The sequence below is a fragment of the Stomoxys calcitrans genome, chromosome 1 (assembly GCF_963082655.1).
Source record: "Stomoxys calcitrans chromosome 1, idStoCalc2.1, whole genome shotgun sequence".
In the NCBI taxonomy this organism is placed as follows: domain Eukaryota; kingdom Metazoa; phylum Arthropoda; class Insecta; order Diptera; family Muscidae; genus Stomoxys; species Stomoxys calcitrans.
The window spans coordinates 239,571,990-239,589,466 of record NC_081552.1 but is presented as its reverse complement, the minus strand read 5'-3'; the positions used below and the strand labels follow the sequence as shown (position 1 = coordinate 239,589,466).

The window sequence follows — 17,477 nt, the reverse complement described above, 5'->3', positions numbered from 1 at the left end:
ATATTAGATAAGATTTGCGCCCTCTAGACACCCAAGGTCGGTTTTTATGGCAGCTATATTAGATTTTTAACTGATTTACACCATACTTGGTACAGTTGTTGGATGTCATATCGAAACAATATATGCAAAATTTCAACCATATAGGATAAGACTTGCACCCTCTAGAAGCTCAAGAAGTCTAATCGGGAGATCGGTTTATATGGCAGCTACATCAGGTTATGAACCGATTTGAACAATGGTTACCACAATTGTTGAAAGTGATACCAGAACACCATATAAAAAAATTTCAGTCAAATCGGATAAGAATTGCGCCCTCTAGAAGCTCAAGAAGTCAAGACCCAAGATCGGAAGTATTTGTTCAATATTTTAATCGCCTAGCTTTACTCCTTTGAAAGTTAGCGTGCTTTCGACAGACGGAGGTACAGGGCTAGATCGTCTTAAAATGTCATGACGATTAAGAATATATATAGCTTACGGGGTCTTAGATATATATTTCGAGTTGCAACACCTGGGTATGAAAATATAATACATACACTGAATGTATACCTTCCATAATCGTTTTATACCCACCACCATAGAATGGTGGTATATTAATCCAGTCATTACCTTCCTAACACCTCGAAATATTGATGTGCGAACCCATAAAGTATATATATTCGACATTATGTGTCGATCTAGCCATGTCCGTCCGTACGTCCCTCTGCTGAAAGCACGATAGCGGTCGAAAGCGTAAAGCTAGCCTTTTGAAATTTTGCACAGATACAAACTATCGATGAAGATCCTTGGGAATTGCAAATGAGCCAAAGCGGTTCAGATTTGGATATATTGGGTTGCCCAAAAAGTAATTGCGGATTTTTCATATAGTCGGCGTTGACAAATTTTTTCACAGCTTGTGACTCTGTAATTGCATTCTTTCTTCTGTCAGTTATCAGCTGTTACTTTTAACTTGCTTTAGAAAAAAAAGTGTAAAAAAAGTATATTTGATTAAAGTTCATTCTAAGTTTTATTAAAAATGCATTTACTTTCTTTTAAAAAATCCGCAATTACTTTTTGGGCAACCCAATAGCTCCCATATAAACCGATCTCCCGATTTGGCTTCTTGAAGACCTGGAAGCCACAATTGTGTCAAATACGGTTCAAATCGTTCTATAACCTGATATAGCTCCCATACAAAACGACACAATTTTTGTCCGATTTGGCTTAAATTTTCCACATAGTGTTCTCTAATGACTTAAAATAGCTGTGTCAAGTACGGTTCAATTCATTCTATAATCTGATATAGCTCCCATATAAACCGATCTTTCGATATGGCTTCTTGAGCCCCTGGAAGGCACAATTTTTATCCGATGTGGCTAAAATTTTGCACATAGTGTTCTCTTATGACTTCCAACAACTCTGCCAAATAAGGTTCAAATCGGTCTATAACTTGATATAGCTCCCAAACAAACTGATCTCCCATTTTGACTTCTTGAAGGCCCTGGAAGCCATAAGTTTTGTCCGATTTGGCTGAAATTTTGCATGCGGTGTTTTGTCAATACTTCCAACAACTTTGTCAAATACTGTTCAAATCGGTCTATAACCTGATATAGCTCCCATATAAACCGATCTCCCGACTTGACTTTTTGAGCCCTTACAAGTCGCAATTTTTGTCCGATTTGGCTAAAATTTTGCGCATAGTTTTCTGTTATGACTTCCAACAACTGCACTTAGTAAAATATAAGTGCAGCTTGGTTTAGCTCCCATATAAACCGATCTGCCGATTCGACATCTTGAGTCTTTACAAGCCGCAATTTTTGTCCGATTTGGAATTTTGCATGTGATGTTCTGTTACGACTTCCAACCAAGTGCTAAGTACGGACCAAATCAGTCTGGGGTCTTGACTTCTTGAGCCTCTAGAGGGCGCAATTCCTATCCGATTTGGCTGAAATTTTGCACGACGTATTTCGCCATGAGTACCAACAACTGTGCCAAGTAGGGGCGAAATGTTTTCATAACCTGATATAGTTCTCATATAAACCGATCTGGGGTCTTGACTTCTTGAGCCCTTAGAGGGCGCAATTCCTATCCGATTTGGCTGAAATTTTGCACGACGTGTTTCGTTATGAGTTTCAACAACTGTGCTAAGTATGGGTAAAATCGGTTCATAACATGATATACCTGTCATATAAACCGATCTGGGGTCTTGACTTCTTGAGCCCTTAGAGGGCGCAAATCTTATCCGATTTCGTTGAAATTTTGCATGACGTGTTTCGTTATGACTTCCAACAACTGTGTCGAATATGGTTCAAATCGGTCCATAACCTGATATAGCTGCTATATAAACCGATCTGGGATCTTGATTTCTTGAGCCTCTAGAGGGCGCAACTATTATCCGATTTTTGTGAAATTTTGTAGAACGGCTTCTCCCATGTCCTTCAACATGGGAGACAAATATGGTTTGAACCGGTCTATAGCCTAATACAGCTCCTCTATAAAACCCTAAAGGGCGCAATTCTTATTAGATTTGGCTGAAATTTTACACAATGACTTCTACTATGGTCTCCAATATTCAATTTAATTATGTTGCGAACCGGACCATAACTTGATATAGCTTTAATGGCATAGCAATTCTTTTCTTTTATCCTTTAATTTCCTTTATTTTCCTAAAAGGAGACATCGGGAAAAGAACACGACAAATGCGATCCATGGTGGAGGGTATATAAGATTCGGCCCGGCCGAACTTAGCACACTTTTGCTTGTTTTAATGCAATTTTAAATTTATAAAAAAAAATCTAATTAAATAAAGTTCAACTCCAATATTTTTCCTTTCAAATGGAAATGCTTCATGGAATCCCATGAACCAAGTGCATCCCAGCATACATGTCGAAAACCATGTCAAAGACTTTAATCGAACAATTCGTAATTCACATTTTTATCAACCATCTCCAATATGGTGGAATTCAAGTGATGTGCCATTATTTCTTTCAGTACATCACATATTTACACATAATTTATAAAATTCATTTAATTTAAAAAAAAGAAGAAAAACTCACAATAAACTTACAGATACCAGGGTAAACCATGGCTTAAGCTACCCTTGTTGACTGCATCATTTTTTGTCAATTTCAGTAGGAATGAACTGAAGCAAAAGGCTTTGGGCTAAATACCACCTCAGTAACAAAAATGAACGAAGGAGAGAAAAAAAAAACGCACAACAGATCTGCCACAACCGAAATATTGTTAATCATTTTGTTTTGTATTACAAGACATGTGAACAATTAACAAAAAAAAAAAAGCGTGTGTGATTTTTGTTTGATGACGTTAAATGAATGGAAATATCAACGACTTGGCAACCGTCACAACGACAAATAGACGGACTGTCAGTCTGTCTGGCTGTTATACTGTGCTATAATGAGCATGGCCATATGTTTTTGGGCTATTTGTTAAGACATTTAAGCAATTGCTACATTTAACTCAATAGTACACGGTGTACTCTTTCTTGGCTGGCTGGTTGATAAGTTGCATAAATTGCCGAATTATTGCAGCGTACAAAGATTCATAAATGAATGAATGAAAATTTCACATATGGCAAATGTTGTACTACATGCTGACAGAAACATCCACCACAGTTGAAAGGACAGACAGACATCAAATGAACATAAAGATATGCGGTAATTTACGTCTTAAGCCACAATTTAGTCATAGATTGTGTTTTCGATAGCACATGGTCTTAAAACATTATTTTTGTTTTTTTTTTTTGCAATGACACACACCAATGGGTAAACAATGGAAGGCAACTTCAGTGAGATGTGTTGTGGGTTTTTGCTAGTCTCGTGGTGGTATTAAAATTTGACAAAAGAAGCTGCATATCGAATGGTGTGGTAGCATCACAATGCTGTTTTTTTTTTGGAAATTGTAGATGTATGACATTTGTATACCCTACACCACTACTTTATTATAATTTAGTGAATTAGTTTGTAACACCCAAAAGGAGGAGAGATACACCCATTGATAAGTATACCGATCGACTCAGAATCACTTTGCGATTCGATTTAGCTATGTCCATCCGTCTGTCTGTGTGTTCGTCTGTCTGTCCGTCTGTTCATGTTAATTTGTGTACAAACTACAGATCGCAATTTTCATCTGATCGTCTTCAAATTTGGTATAGTCGAGTTTTTCGGCCTAGAGACAAAGCCTATTGAAATTGGAGAAAAATCGGTTCAGATTTGGATATAGCTCCCATATATATTGGGTTGCCCAAAAAGTAATTGCGGATTTTTTAAAAGAAAGTAAATGCATTTATAATAAAACTTAGAATGAACTTTAATCAAATAAACTTTTTTTACACTTTTTTTCTAAAGCAAGCTAAAAGTAACAGCTGATAACTGACAGAAGAAAGAATGCAATTACAGAGTCACAAGCTGTGAAAAAATTTGTCAACGCCGAACATATTGGGCAACCCAATATGTTCGTCCGATTTACAGTAATACTGCAATAAAATGGTCATTTGTTAACCGATTTTTTTCGAAATTTGGCAGAAAAGATTTTTTTGTGACTCCCAATATAACAGCTAAATTTCATTAAAATCGGTTCAGATTTGGATATAGCTCCCATATATATGTTCGTCCGATTTGCAGGAATAATGCAATAAAATGGTCATTTGTTAACCGATTTTTTCGAAATTTGCCAGAAAGAATTTTTTGTGACTCCCAATATAACAGCTAAATTTCATTAAAATCGGTTCAGATTTGGATATAGCTCCAATATATATGTTCGTCCGATTTGCAGGAATAATGCAATAAAATGGTCACTTATTAGCCGATTCTCTCGAAATTTGTCAGGAAGGATTTTCTAATGACCCTTGATCATTACCGGTGAATTTCATGGAAATCGGTTCAGATTTAGATATAGCTTTCATATATATATATATATATATATATATATCGCCCGATTTTCACTTCAAGAGCTACTGCAAGCGCATTTATTGACCAATCTTCCCAAAATTTCGTACAACGCTTTCATCGACAACTTCCACAATGTCTATAAAGTTTGCTCGAAATCGGTTCAGATTTAGACATAGCTCTCATATATATATTTTCCTCCGATTTACAGTTGCTCTGGCTGCTTGGACCCAAATTTTAATACCACATTCGTTTTCTATGAAAATTTTAAGAAAATCGGTTCAGCCAAGTTTCATGTGGTCATAATGGGTCTAATGACGTTTTTGAGGGGTGGAGTGACCCCTTATACTTCGATCTGATTTTGTATGCCGGATTCGAAATCTACTGACGAATACCTTTTATTTGAGCCCTATATTGAAATGAACGTCCAATATGTGTGTTTGAGGGAGTTTTGGGGTTGGGACGGCCCGATGGGTAAATGCAAATGCAAATTTTGCCCATAAAAACATTCCACTAAGGAACAGGGGCAAACTTCTCACATATTAATGAGTGCAGTCCGATTCAAATTTAAGGTCCCTTAATGATAAGGAACCTCCTTTTTATAGCCGATTCCGAACGGCGTGCCGCTGTGCGACACCTCTTTGGAGAGATGTTTTACATGGCATAGTAGCTCACAAATGTTGCCAGCATTGGGAGGGGAAAACCACCGCTAAAAATGTTTTCTGATGATTTCGCCAGAATTCTAACCCAGGCGTTTAGCATCATAGGCGGACATGCTAACCTCTGCGGTACGGTGGTCTCCCATATAAACCGATCTCCCGATTTGACTTCTTGAGCCCCTGGAGGCCACAGTTTTTGTCCGATTGGGCTGAAATTTTGCACGTAGTGTTCTGTTATGACTCTCAACAACTATGCAAAGTACGGTCCAAATCGATCATGAACTTTATATAGCTATATATAAACCGATCTCCAGATTTGACTTCTTGAGCCCTTGGAAGCCAAAATTTTTGTCCGATTGGTCTGAAATTTTGCATGTAGTGTTCTGTTATGACTCTCAACAACTGTGCCAAGTACCATCTAAATCGGTCAAGAACCTGATATAGCTTCCATATAAACCGATCCCCCGATTTGACTTCTTGAGCCCTTGGAAGCCACAATTTTTGTCCGATTGGGCTGAAATTTTGCATGTAGTGTTCTATTATGACTCTCAACAACTGTGAAAAGTACAGTTCAAATCGGTCATGAACTTGATATAGCTCCCATATAAACCGATCTCCAGATTTGACTTCTTGAGCCCCTGAAAGCCAAAATTTTTGTCCGATTGGGCTGAAATTTTGCACGTAGTGTTCTGTTATGACTCTCAACAACTGTGACAAGTACGGTCCAAATCGATCATGAACTTTATATAGCTATATATAAACCGATCTCCAGATTTGACTTCTTGAGCCCCTGGAAGCCAAAATTTTTGTCCGATTGGGCTGAAATTTTGCACGTAGTATTCTGTTATGAATCTCAACAACTGTGACAAGTACCATCTAAATCGGTCAAGAACCTGATATAGCTTCCATATAAACCGATCCCCCGATTTGACTTCTTGAGCCCCTGGAAGCCAAAATTTTTGTCCGATTGGGCTGAAATTTTGCACGTAGTGTTCTGTTATGACTCTCAACAACTGTGACAAGTACGGTCCAAATCGATCATGAACTTTATATAGCTATATATAAACCGATCTCCAGATTTGACTTCTTGAGCCCCTGGAAGCCAAAATTTTTGTCCGATTGGGCTGAAATTTTGCACGTAGTATTCTGTTATAAATCTCAACAACTGTGCCAAGTACCATCTAAATCGGTCAAGAACCTGATATAGCTCCCATATAAACCGATTTCCCGATTTGACTACTTGAGACCCTGGAAGTCACAATTTTTGTCCAATTGGGCTGAAATTTTGCATGTAGTGCTCTGTTATGACTCTCAACAACTGTGCAAAGTACGGTCCTAATCGGTCACGAACTTTATATAGCCTCCATATAAATCGATCTCCCGATTTGACTTCTTGAGCCATTGAAAGCCACAATTTTTGTTCGATTGGACTGAAATTTTGCATGTGGTGTTCTGTTATGACTTTCAACAACTGTGGCAAGTACGGTCCAAATCGATCAGTAATCAGATATAGCTCCAATATTTTATCAGAATTGATGGTGGTGGCTTCCCAAGATTCGGCCCGGCCGAACTTAGCATGCTTTTACTTGTTGCTTATAGGCGACATGCTTAACAATTCCCCTTCACAAATTATAGCCAGTAGTGGTGTTGATTAAACCCTTGGCTAACATCATTTGTTTGGTTCGTAATAGTAAGTAAATAAATTAGCAATAACTACCTCTTACAACATACCAGAAATACGAAACGTTTGTTTTAAAATCTTTGCTTTTGACGATAAAAAAAAAACCCCGCACACACACACACAGATGCCACATCAAGCAAACCAACAGAAGAGTAATTAGAGGCAAATTTGTTGGCATCATAGACAAAACTCGTAAATGGTTGTGAATTATAAACCATACACACGGTGAACTTTAAAGCTAATGCCATTGAGGCAGCGTCGTCATGCCAAGCATTGCCACATCATGGGTATCCCTGGAATTCAAGCGTTTAATAAGAATGGCAAACAAAGATCACTATCGATTCTTAATAACCCAAAATAAGTGTCATCGCGAAGGATATCTAGAAAATAATTAAAAATAAATATTGTATCTGTTTTCAATGACGTTTCCTTTAGCTACATGGTATTGTGTTTAGCTTAAATTAAGTTTTTGTATTTGTTGATGACATAAGGTTTGCAATTTTTATGTTATTCAAAAAAATATTTTTGTTTAACAAAATTCCTTCAACTCGGCAGCAGGCCGCTCCACTCAGCCTTAGCCAGTTGATGATTTTACAAAGCCACCATCCATTATGCATTTACAATATCATCTTTGTTTTTTCAAAAAACAAAAAAACCTTTAAACAGAAATTTACGTGACTTTCGTTTTTTTCCTTAATCATTCATTTGTTTTGAAGTCACCTTTAGACATTTACATGGATTCCTCATTGTGGGCCTTGGGTGATAGCTTCCACAACTACCGGCTTTTGATGTGTTTTCTTAAGAAGCTGTACGCTACCTTTTTATTTTAAAGAAACCAATGCTTGAGAGTAATGAGGGGGTAGAGATTTTTACAGCATAGGATGGGGGTATACTAATTTCGTCATTCTGTTTGTAACACCTCGAAATATGCGTCTGAGACCCTATAAAGTACATACATTCTATTGGGTTGCCCAAAAAGTAATTGCGGATTTTTCATATAGTCGGCGTTGACAAATTTTTTCACAGCTTGTGACTCTGTAATTTCATTCTTTCTTCTGTCAGTTATCAGCTGTTACTTTTAGCTTGCTTTAGAAAAAAAGTGTAAAAAAGTATATTTGATTAATGTTCATTCTAAGCTTTTTTAAAAATGCATTTATTTTCTTTTAAAAAATCCGCAATTACTTTTTGGGCAACCCAATAGATCATCATTTTAAGTCGATCCGTCCGATGTCCGTGCGTCTGCCTGTCTATGGAAAGCACGCTAACTTTCGAAGCAATAAAGCTAAGCTCTTGAAATTTTGCACAAAAACTTTTTATAAGTGTAGGTCGGTTGGGATTGTAAATGGGCCAAATTGGTCTATGTTTTGATATAGCTGCCATATAAACCGGTCTTGGGTCTTGACTTCTAGAGCCTCTAGAGGGCGCAATTCTCAAATTTTCCACATAGTGTTTTGGTATCACTTCCAAAAATTGTGCTAAGTATGATTCAAATCGGTCTATAACCTGATATAGCTGTCATATATAAACCGATCTTGGATCTTGACTTCTTGAACCTCTAGAGGGCGCAATTCTCATCCGATTTGGCTGAAATTTTGTACGTAGTATTTGGGTATCACCTCCAACAACTGTGTGAAGTATGATTCAACTGTGTTCATAATCTGGTATAGCTGTCATATAAACCGATTTTTGATCTTGACTTCTTGAGCCTCTAGAGGGCGCAATTCTCATCAGATTTGGCTGAAATTTTGCAGGAGGTGTTTTGGTATCACTTCAAACAACTGCGCTAAGTATGATTAAAATCGGTAAAAGTTTTGATATAGCTGCCATATAAACCGATCTTGGGTCTTGACTTCTTGAACCTCTAGAGGGCGCAATTCTTATCCGATTTAACAGAAATTTTTGCACCTAATGTTTTGGTATCACTTCCAACAACTGTGTTAAGTATGATTCAAATCGGTTCATAATCTGGTATAGCTGTCATATAAACCGATATTGGGTCTTGATTTCTTGAGCCAATAGAGCGCGCAATTTTCATCCGATTTGGTATCATTTTCAACAACCTGATATAGCTGCCATATAAACCGATTTGGGATTTTGACTTCTTGGACCTCTAGAGGGCGCAATTCTCATCGGATTTGGGTGAAATTTTGCATGTAGTGTTTTGGTATGACTTCCAACAACTGTGTTCAGTATGGCGCAAATCGCTACATAACCTGATAAAGCTGTCATATAAACCGATCTTGGTTATTGACTTCTTGAGCCTCTAGAGGGCGCAATTCCCATCCGATTTGACTGATGTCTTCTGCGTAGTGTTTTGGTATCACTTCCTACAACTTCGCTTAGTATGGCGCAAATCGGTACAGAACCTGATATAGCTGTCATATAAATCGATCTGGTATCTTGACTTCTTGAGCCTCTAGAGGGCGCAATTCTCATCCGATTTGGCAGAAATTTTGTACAACGGCTTCTCTCATGTCCTTCAACATACGTGTCTAATATGGTCTGAATCGATCAATAGCTTGATACAGCTCCCATATAAACCGATCTCCTGATTTTGCTTCTTGAGCCCCTACAAGGCGCAATTCTTATGCGAATGAACTGAAATATTACACAATGACTTCTACAATGTTCAGCATTCATATATGGTCCGAATCGGACTATAACTTGATATAGCTCCAATAGCATAACAGTTCTTATTCAATATTCTTTGTTTGCCTAAAAAAAGATACCGCGCATGGGACACGACAAGTGCGATCCATGATGGAGGGTATATAAGATTATGCCTGGCCGAACTTAGCACGCTCTTACTTGTTATACCCTACACCACTACTGTGGTACAGGATATTGTAACTTGGTGCATTTGTTTGTAACACCCAGAAGGAAGAGAGATAGACTCATTGATAAGTATACCGATTGACTCCGAATCACTTTCAGATACGATTTAGCTATGTCCATCCGTCTGTCCATGTTAATTTGTGTACAAACTACAGGTCGCAGTTTTCATCCGGTCGTCTTCAAATTTGGTGCAGACATGTTTTTTCGGCCTAAAGTTGAAGCCTATCAAAATTGGAAAAAAATCGGTTCAGATTTGGATATAGCTCACACATATATGTTCGTCCGATTTGTAGTAATAATTCAATAAAATGGTAATTTTTTTAACCGATTCTCTCGAAATTTGCCAGGAAGGATTTTCTTATATCTCTCGACATGACTGGTGAATTTCATAGAAATAGGTTCAGATTTAGATATAGCTCCCTTATATATGTTCGTCCGATTTGCAGTTATAATGCAATTAAATGGTCATTTATTAACTGATTCTCTCGAAATTTGGCAGAAAGGAATTTTTTATGAGTCTTGATATTACTGGTGAATTTCATAGAAATCGGTTCAGATTTAGATATAGCTGTCATATATGTGTATCGCCCGATTGTCATTTTCAAGCGCATTTATTGACCAATATTGCCAACATTTTGCACGACGCTTTCCTCTGCACCTACCAAATTATCAGAGACGTTTGTTCGAAATCGGTTCAGAATTAGATATAGCTCCCATATATATGTTCGTCAGATTTTGGGTAAATTTCAATAATGTTGTAATTCATCAACCGTAGTTATTACAGTTCGAAGATATTTGCTCAAATTTGATACGGATTGCTTAATAACCCATCTGAAAACATCCGCCGAGGTCGATAAATATTGGTTTACAATTGGATATAAATCCCACATTGTCCTAATAGGGTAGGTGTAGGGTATTATACCGTCGCACAGTGGGCCAAATGGCAAAAAAATTGGAAATAAGTCTACAACTTTTTATCTGTTGATTTTAGCCATACAAAATGTTCTAGACATTTGTAGAGGAGGACATAGGCTTTCAGAAAAGTGCTGTTGTTGGTCCATATCTTTAATACAGGGTGAGCTACAGGGTGTGAAAGTTGACCACTTTTGACTTCTCCAAGCTTCTGGGGGCCATAACTTTTGATCTACTCAACCGATTTACATGATTTAGGACTCTAGAGAAAGAGCTTGACAAGATCTAAAAAACTTATGCATAAAGTACCATGCCATCGTGTACTGTTAAGGAGTTATGAATTGTTTAATTTTAAAATATGAAAATTTGGTCTTGGTTTTTTTCAGTGTTTTTTTAATAACTCCGTCAATTTTAAAGCTATAAACTTCATACTTCACACAAATTATGCCAGCATATGTGTGCATAAAATACAAAAGGAATCACGTGAATATCTTTGGCGGTTTAAAAATGGCATCGTTTTCAATATGAAAAATATTTTTTTTGTCAAAAAATTGCAAAATTTTTCAAAAAAGATACTCCCATTTCCTTTAAGTTTTCGCAAACTTTGGCCGTCAAAGCATTATCATTTCTTTCCATTTTCACAAAGTCGAGGTATTAAGAAAAGTTTTAAGTGCTAATTTGGCTAATTTCGATATCAAACAACACCGTTATCTTAAGACCAAAATGGCCAATTTTTTTACTAAACTTCAAAAGTTTCTCACTGGAAAAAAAGTTCCACGGGGATTTTTTCGCTTTTTTTGAACTTAAATGAAAGCTTAAAATGTTCCCAACATTTTAAGGTATGTCTCGCCATATCCTAGCCATAAATGAGATCGTAGCGATCAAAATACTGAAAAAAGTCAATTTTCAAGTAGTGCTATATTCATTGCTAAAAAACAAGTATTACGTCACATTTTATTGCAAAGATGTTAAATAAACTTTTATTTGGTAACACTTCTTCTACAAAACACAAAAAGAATCATGGAAATATCTCTATTCTATTCCATTTTATGGAACCGGCAATAAAAAAGTCAATTTTTCAAAAAAGTCGAATTTCCCAAATTTTGTTTTTGTTGTCCTAATTGCACATGACACACTATAGCCATATTTACGCAACATACCTTATCGTAAAGGAAATTTTCATACCTTTCCAACGATGTATAAAACATTTCTCAACTCGGATTCTATCTACTCTAAAATTCATTTACACTTCATTAAACTCTATATAAAAATGTCTATTTGTGAAATGGAACCTTATATGGGGCCTACACTAAAACATTGATAGATTTGCCCAGGGTTTACAATACAAATGTGTTAGAATAAAAAAAGGTCTCCTGCCAAAGTTTAAAAAAATTGGAATAAAAATATGTGTTTTAGAGCGAAAACACTTCGCATCGGCGTGCGTTTATATGTATATTAGCTACTCCCAAAATAAAAAAGCATTTTAGTTTTGTATTATTTGATTTTATTCTCTACCAAATAATCTAAGGTATCAAAATTTAAAAGCTCTTTAATTTGAATGGCATCGGGATCGTCCTTATCTATATCGTCACATATTTTTGGTAGCCATTTAGTTCTGATGCTGTATAGTACCGGATCAGACGATAACAATAAATATTGAAGTAAATCATAATTTTGGTTAAATTTGGTGCTCTTTCGGGTATTGAAAAGCCGGAACTGTTTAACATCTCTATTACGGGATTCCTGAGCTTCTTCTGTAAGTTCTCCTAACGGAAGTATGTTGTATTCCACAATTTCCTTGCCATGATGTAAGACTTTATGTACTGTCGGTGTTAAAGCTTTCCACGAATATAAATCAGATAAAATGTTTTTTGTGTCATTACTATAAGCTTCAAATTTGGTTGAATTTATCATCTTTTTGCTATTGATTACAGCCAAAATCACTTTGAATCGTCTTAGCAAGTGTTCATCAAGACCGGTTATTTTAGATGTCGATACGGGGTCCTCAAAAAACCGCCTTGCCGAGTTGCCATCATTTGTGCTTCCGTATCCGTAAAGAGGTTTATCTATTATAAGTCCCTTTTGTTTAAACTCCAACTGGATTCGATTCTTCTCTTCCTGCCTCATTTTGTGAAGATCTTGGTTGTTTCTAGCAGAGACATCGCGGTTTCCAGGGCTAGTCCGATATTTAAGGTCATACGATAAATGCAAACAATACTCCATGAATCGAATTCTACAGTGCAGGGGCGAAATACCGAAATTGAGCGCATTTTCGTTTACTAAATTTTCATCAGACTTGTCCTCGAATTGCCCATTCTTCTTGCCACAAATATTGCATCTCCAATTGGACATAACTCCAGTTAATGCGTTTGCCACCTTTCCATCGATCATAGTCAGTTGTAGTTGAAACGAAACTTTTATATTTCTTCCCAATTGGTTTATAACAATCATGGGTAATGCAGCAATTTCTTCCTTTATTTCGTTCACCAAAGATCGTGTTGTGTTCCGGTCTTCCTTTGTATACTCAAACCGAATTGGGCGACATAAATATTTTGACCCAGGTGTTCTATTTATCCATATATCTTGAAATGCATTTTCTTTCGATGATGAAGATTGGTCCTTGTACAATCTCATTCTCAATGGTACTAATGATGCCATGAAAATTGATGCGAAGTTGGTATCTATTTCTGTTTGTTGCTTATATTCGGAAAATCCAGATGATCCATCACAACCCCATTTGCTGATCAAAACCACTTCGGAATTATTACATGTGTTCAACTGTTCTTCAGTAAAATTAGAAATAATTCTAACAGCTGTATTTTCAACAAGATCAGCAAGTTTCACTCTTGCTTTTAATTCGTCCACGTATATATTTGATGGCACCATTTTCGTCCTGGTGTTGTACAATTTATGTTTTGAGGGTAAACAACCCCATCCTTTTTCACGAAGAGCCTTCCTCATTGTTGAGTATTTGTTTCTTGAGAGGCCTAGGTTCAAAATCAGGGCCAGTGCATCTTCCTCCGTGAATTCTGTAGTCGATTTTGGAGTTGGAATACTTTCTACCATTCTCTTTACCCTTTTCGGAGATGCTAATGGTAAAACATCGACAATTCGTCCAACATTTTTTGGTTGTGTTTTTAACAATGCTGTTTTGAACGTATCTTTTATTAAATTTGGCGGATGTGCCGCCAATAGTTCCTCTTGTTTTTTCTTTTTGGTTTTCTCCGTAACTTCGTCGTATGCTTTGCTAGGCCGGCCGGGAATCAGCGGTTTAATTTCAATAAGTAGATCCGATTTCAGCCACTTCTCATACATTTTGAAAAACTTGATTTTTGCGAATGAACATTCTGGCAACCTTCTCTCAAATGATTTGTAGAATTTTTCAAGTTTGTCTAAAGCGTCTTTATTTAGCCTTATTCCATATATGTGGTCCAAAGTGTAAACAAGTTCCTTAAATGACTCCGTGTATGATTTGGAATCATTTTTGATGTCCCATACAATTTTCGAAAGAGTGGAATACTTCAGTATGACTTCCATAACTTATAAATGTCCTTTACGCCTCTACAAAATATAATGAAGAAAATTTGGATTTTGTTCAAATATTTATGCAATATATTCACAATTAATGACCCATTTCAGGTATCAGACGCAATCGTAAAAAGGGGTCCAAAGTGCCTCTTTTTACTTACTCTTCTATAATTATTTACCTGGACTCGAATTTGGTTAAAAAAAATGACAATGAATTTTTTATGGGTAGGTTTTTTCACATTCATTGATACGGTGGATTTCCTGGGAATTCGACATAGCGAAACAGGTAACATTTGTCTGCATCAAATCTTAACACAAATATATATATATATGCAGGTATATTTCTAGGTTACTTTTTATTCAAAAATCATCAGCTTACATTAAAAATAGATGTAGGTACTATACAAACGCACGCCGATGCGAAGTGTTTTCGCTCTAAAACACATATTTTTATTCCAATTTTTTTAAACTTTGGCAGGAGACCTTTTTTTATTCTAACACATTTGTATTGTAAACCCTGGGCAAATCTATCAATGTTTTAGTGTAGGCCCCATATAAGGTTCCATTTCACAAATAGACATTTTTATATAGAGTTTAATGAAGTGTAAATGAATTTTAGAGTAGATAGAATCCGAGTTGAGAAATGTTTTATACATCGTTGGAAAGGTATGAAAATTTCCTTTACGATAAGGTATGTTGCGTAAATATGGCTATAGTGTGTCATGTGCAATTAGGACAACAAAAACAAAATTTGGGAAATTCGACTTTTTTGAAAAATTGACTTTTTTATTGCCGGTTCCATAAAATGGAATAGAATAGAGATATTTCCATGATTCTTTTTGTGTTTTGTAGAAGAAGTGTTACCAAATAAAAGTTTATTTAACATCTTTGCAATAAAATGTGACGTAATACTTGTTTTTTAGCAATGAATATAGCACTACTTGAAAATTGACTTTTTTCAGTATTTTGATCGCTACGATCTCATTTATGGCTAGGATATGGCGAGACATACCTTAAAATGTTGGGAACATTTTAAGCTTTCATTTAAGTTCAAAAAAAGCGAAAAAATCCCCGTGGAACTTTTTTTCCAGTGAGAAACTTTTGAAGTTTAGTAAAAAAATTGGCCATTTTGGTCTTAAGATAACGGTGTTGTTTGATATCGAAATTAGCCAAATTAGCACTTAAAACTTTTCTTAATACCTCGACTTTGTGAAAATGGAAAGAAATGATAATGCTTTGACGGCCAAAGTTTGCGAAAACTTAAAGGAAATGGGAGTATCTTTTTTGAAAAATTTTGCAATTTTTTGACAAAAAAAATATTTTTCATATTGAAAACGATGCCATTTTTAAACCGCCAAAGATATTCACGTGATTCCTTTTGTATTTTATGCACACATATGCTGGCATAATTTGTGTGAAGTATGAAGTTTATAGCTTTAAAATTGACGGAGTTATTAAAAAAACACTGAAAAAAACCAAGGCCAAATTTTCATATTTTAAAATTAAACAATTCATAACTCCTTAACAGTACACGATGGCATGGTACTTTATGCATAAGTTTTTTAGATCTTGTCAAGCTCTTTCTCTAGAGTCCTAAATCATGTAAATCGGTTGAGTAGATCAAAAGTTATGGCCCCCAGAAGCTTGGAGAAGTCAAAAGTGGTCAACTTTCACACCCTGTAGCTCACCCTGTATTAAAGATATGGACCAACAACAGCACTTTTCTGAAAGCCTATGTCCTCCTCTACAAATGTCTAGAACATTTTGTATGGCTAAAATCAACAGATAAAAAGTTGTAGACTTATTTCCAATTTTTTTGCCATTTGGCCCACTGTGCGTCGGCACCGTCCTACTTTTGCCTTTCTTTACTGGTTTAGTTTTGAATCTTAGGCCTTAGATGAAGTTTTGAGTCAAAGATCATAATATAGACGGGCATGTGGGTATGGGGGCATGGGTATGTTACGTGGTTTTGAAAACATTGAATAATTCTGAAGGTATTACTTACACTCGAAGATATAATGAGACCACAGAGATGATACGAAAATTTCCTTTAATTCTATTGAAATTTCCTGTAAAGATAACAAATTGATAAAATATAAAAAAAAACTGAATTTTGACTAAATAGTTGATGGAAATTAAAATCTTAAAAAATACTCTAAAAATAAAAGGTGATTTTTTAAGAGCTATGAGAAAGTTAAAAAAAAAAACACATATAGTTCAAAAAAATATAGTTCAAAACAGCTGTTAAAGGGAAAACATAACTCACTGTCTCAAATTTCGGCAAAATCGGACAATAAATGCACCTTTCATGGACCCAAAACCTTAAATCGAGAGAACGGTCTATATGGCAGCTATATCCAAATCTGAACCGATCTGGGCTAAATTGCAAAAATATGTCAAGGGGCCTAACACAACTTACTGTCTCAAATTTTGACAAAATCAGAAAATAAATGCGACTTTTATGGGCCCAAGACCTTAAATCGAGAGATCGGTCTATCTGGTAGCTATATCTAAATCGGGACCGATCTAGGCCAAATTGAAGTGGGATATCGACTGGCCTAACACAACTCACTGTCCCAAATTTCAGCAAAATCGCATGATAAATGTGGCTTTTATGGGCCTAAGACTCTAAATCGGTGGATCAGTCTATATGGGGGCTATATCAAGATATAGTTTGAAATTTGTGTCAACATTTTATTTCATTATTGGCTATCTTCAAGGTTAGACTGATGAGTTTTTTTTTGTGCTTCTATTTCGAATAGAAAAGCAAAACAACAAAAAACCCTTTATAAGTCTCAGCAAGTGTGATGTGCAAAATTTTAGTGGTATTGCAATCTGATGAGCTCCCTGGTAAGGCCGAAATCGCGATTATTGTAGACTGCACACCTCCTCCCCCCCCATGTTCGTCCATCCAGATACTTAATATCGGTGTAGATCGTAGGGGATTGCAAATGGCCCTATTGTTTAAGATTTAGGTATAGC

The 17,477-nt window shown here is 36.1% G+C and overlaps 1 protein-coding gene across 2 annotated transcripts in view; it reads right to left on the bottom strand.

Annotated features, from left to right (window-relative positions):
• Positions 1-17,477, bottom strand: part of LOC106091806 (alpha-tocopherol transfer protein-like) — a 51,331-nt gene that overhangs the window by 26,246 nt on the left and 7,608 nt on the right. The window contains exon 2 of one of the 2 annotated variants that reach the window (XM_059360167.1): positions 16,501-16,564. The gene's annotated coding sequence lies outside the window, so the exon portion shown is untranslated. Of the gene's footprint in view, positions 1-3,043; positions 3,179-16,500; positions 16,565-17,477 lie in introns of those variants that run through there. The other variant, XM_059360168.1, reaches the window with a different exon arrangement.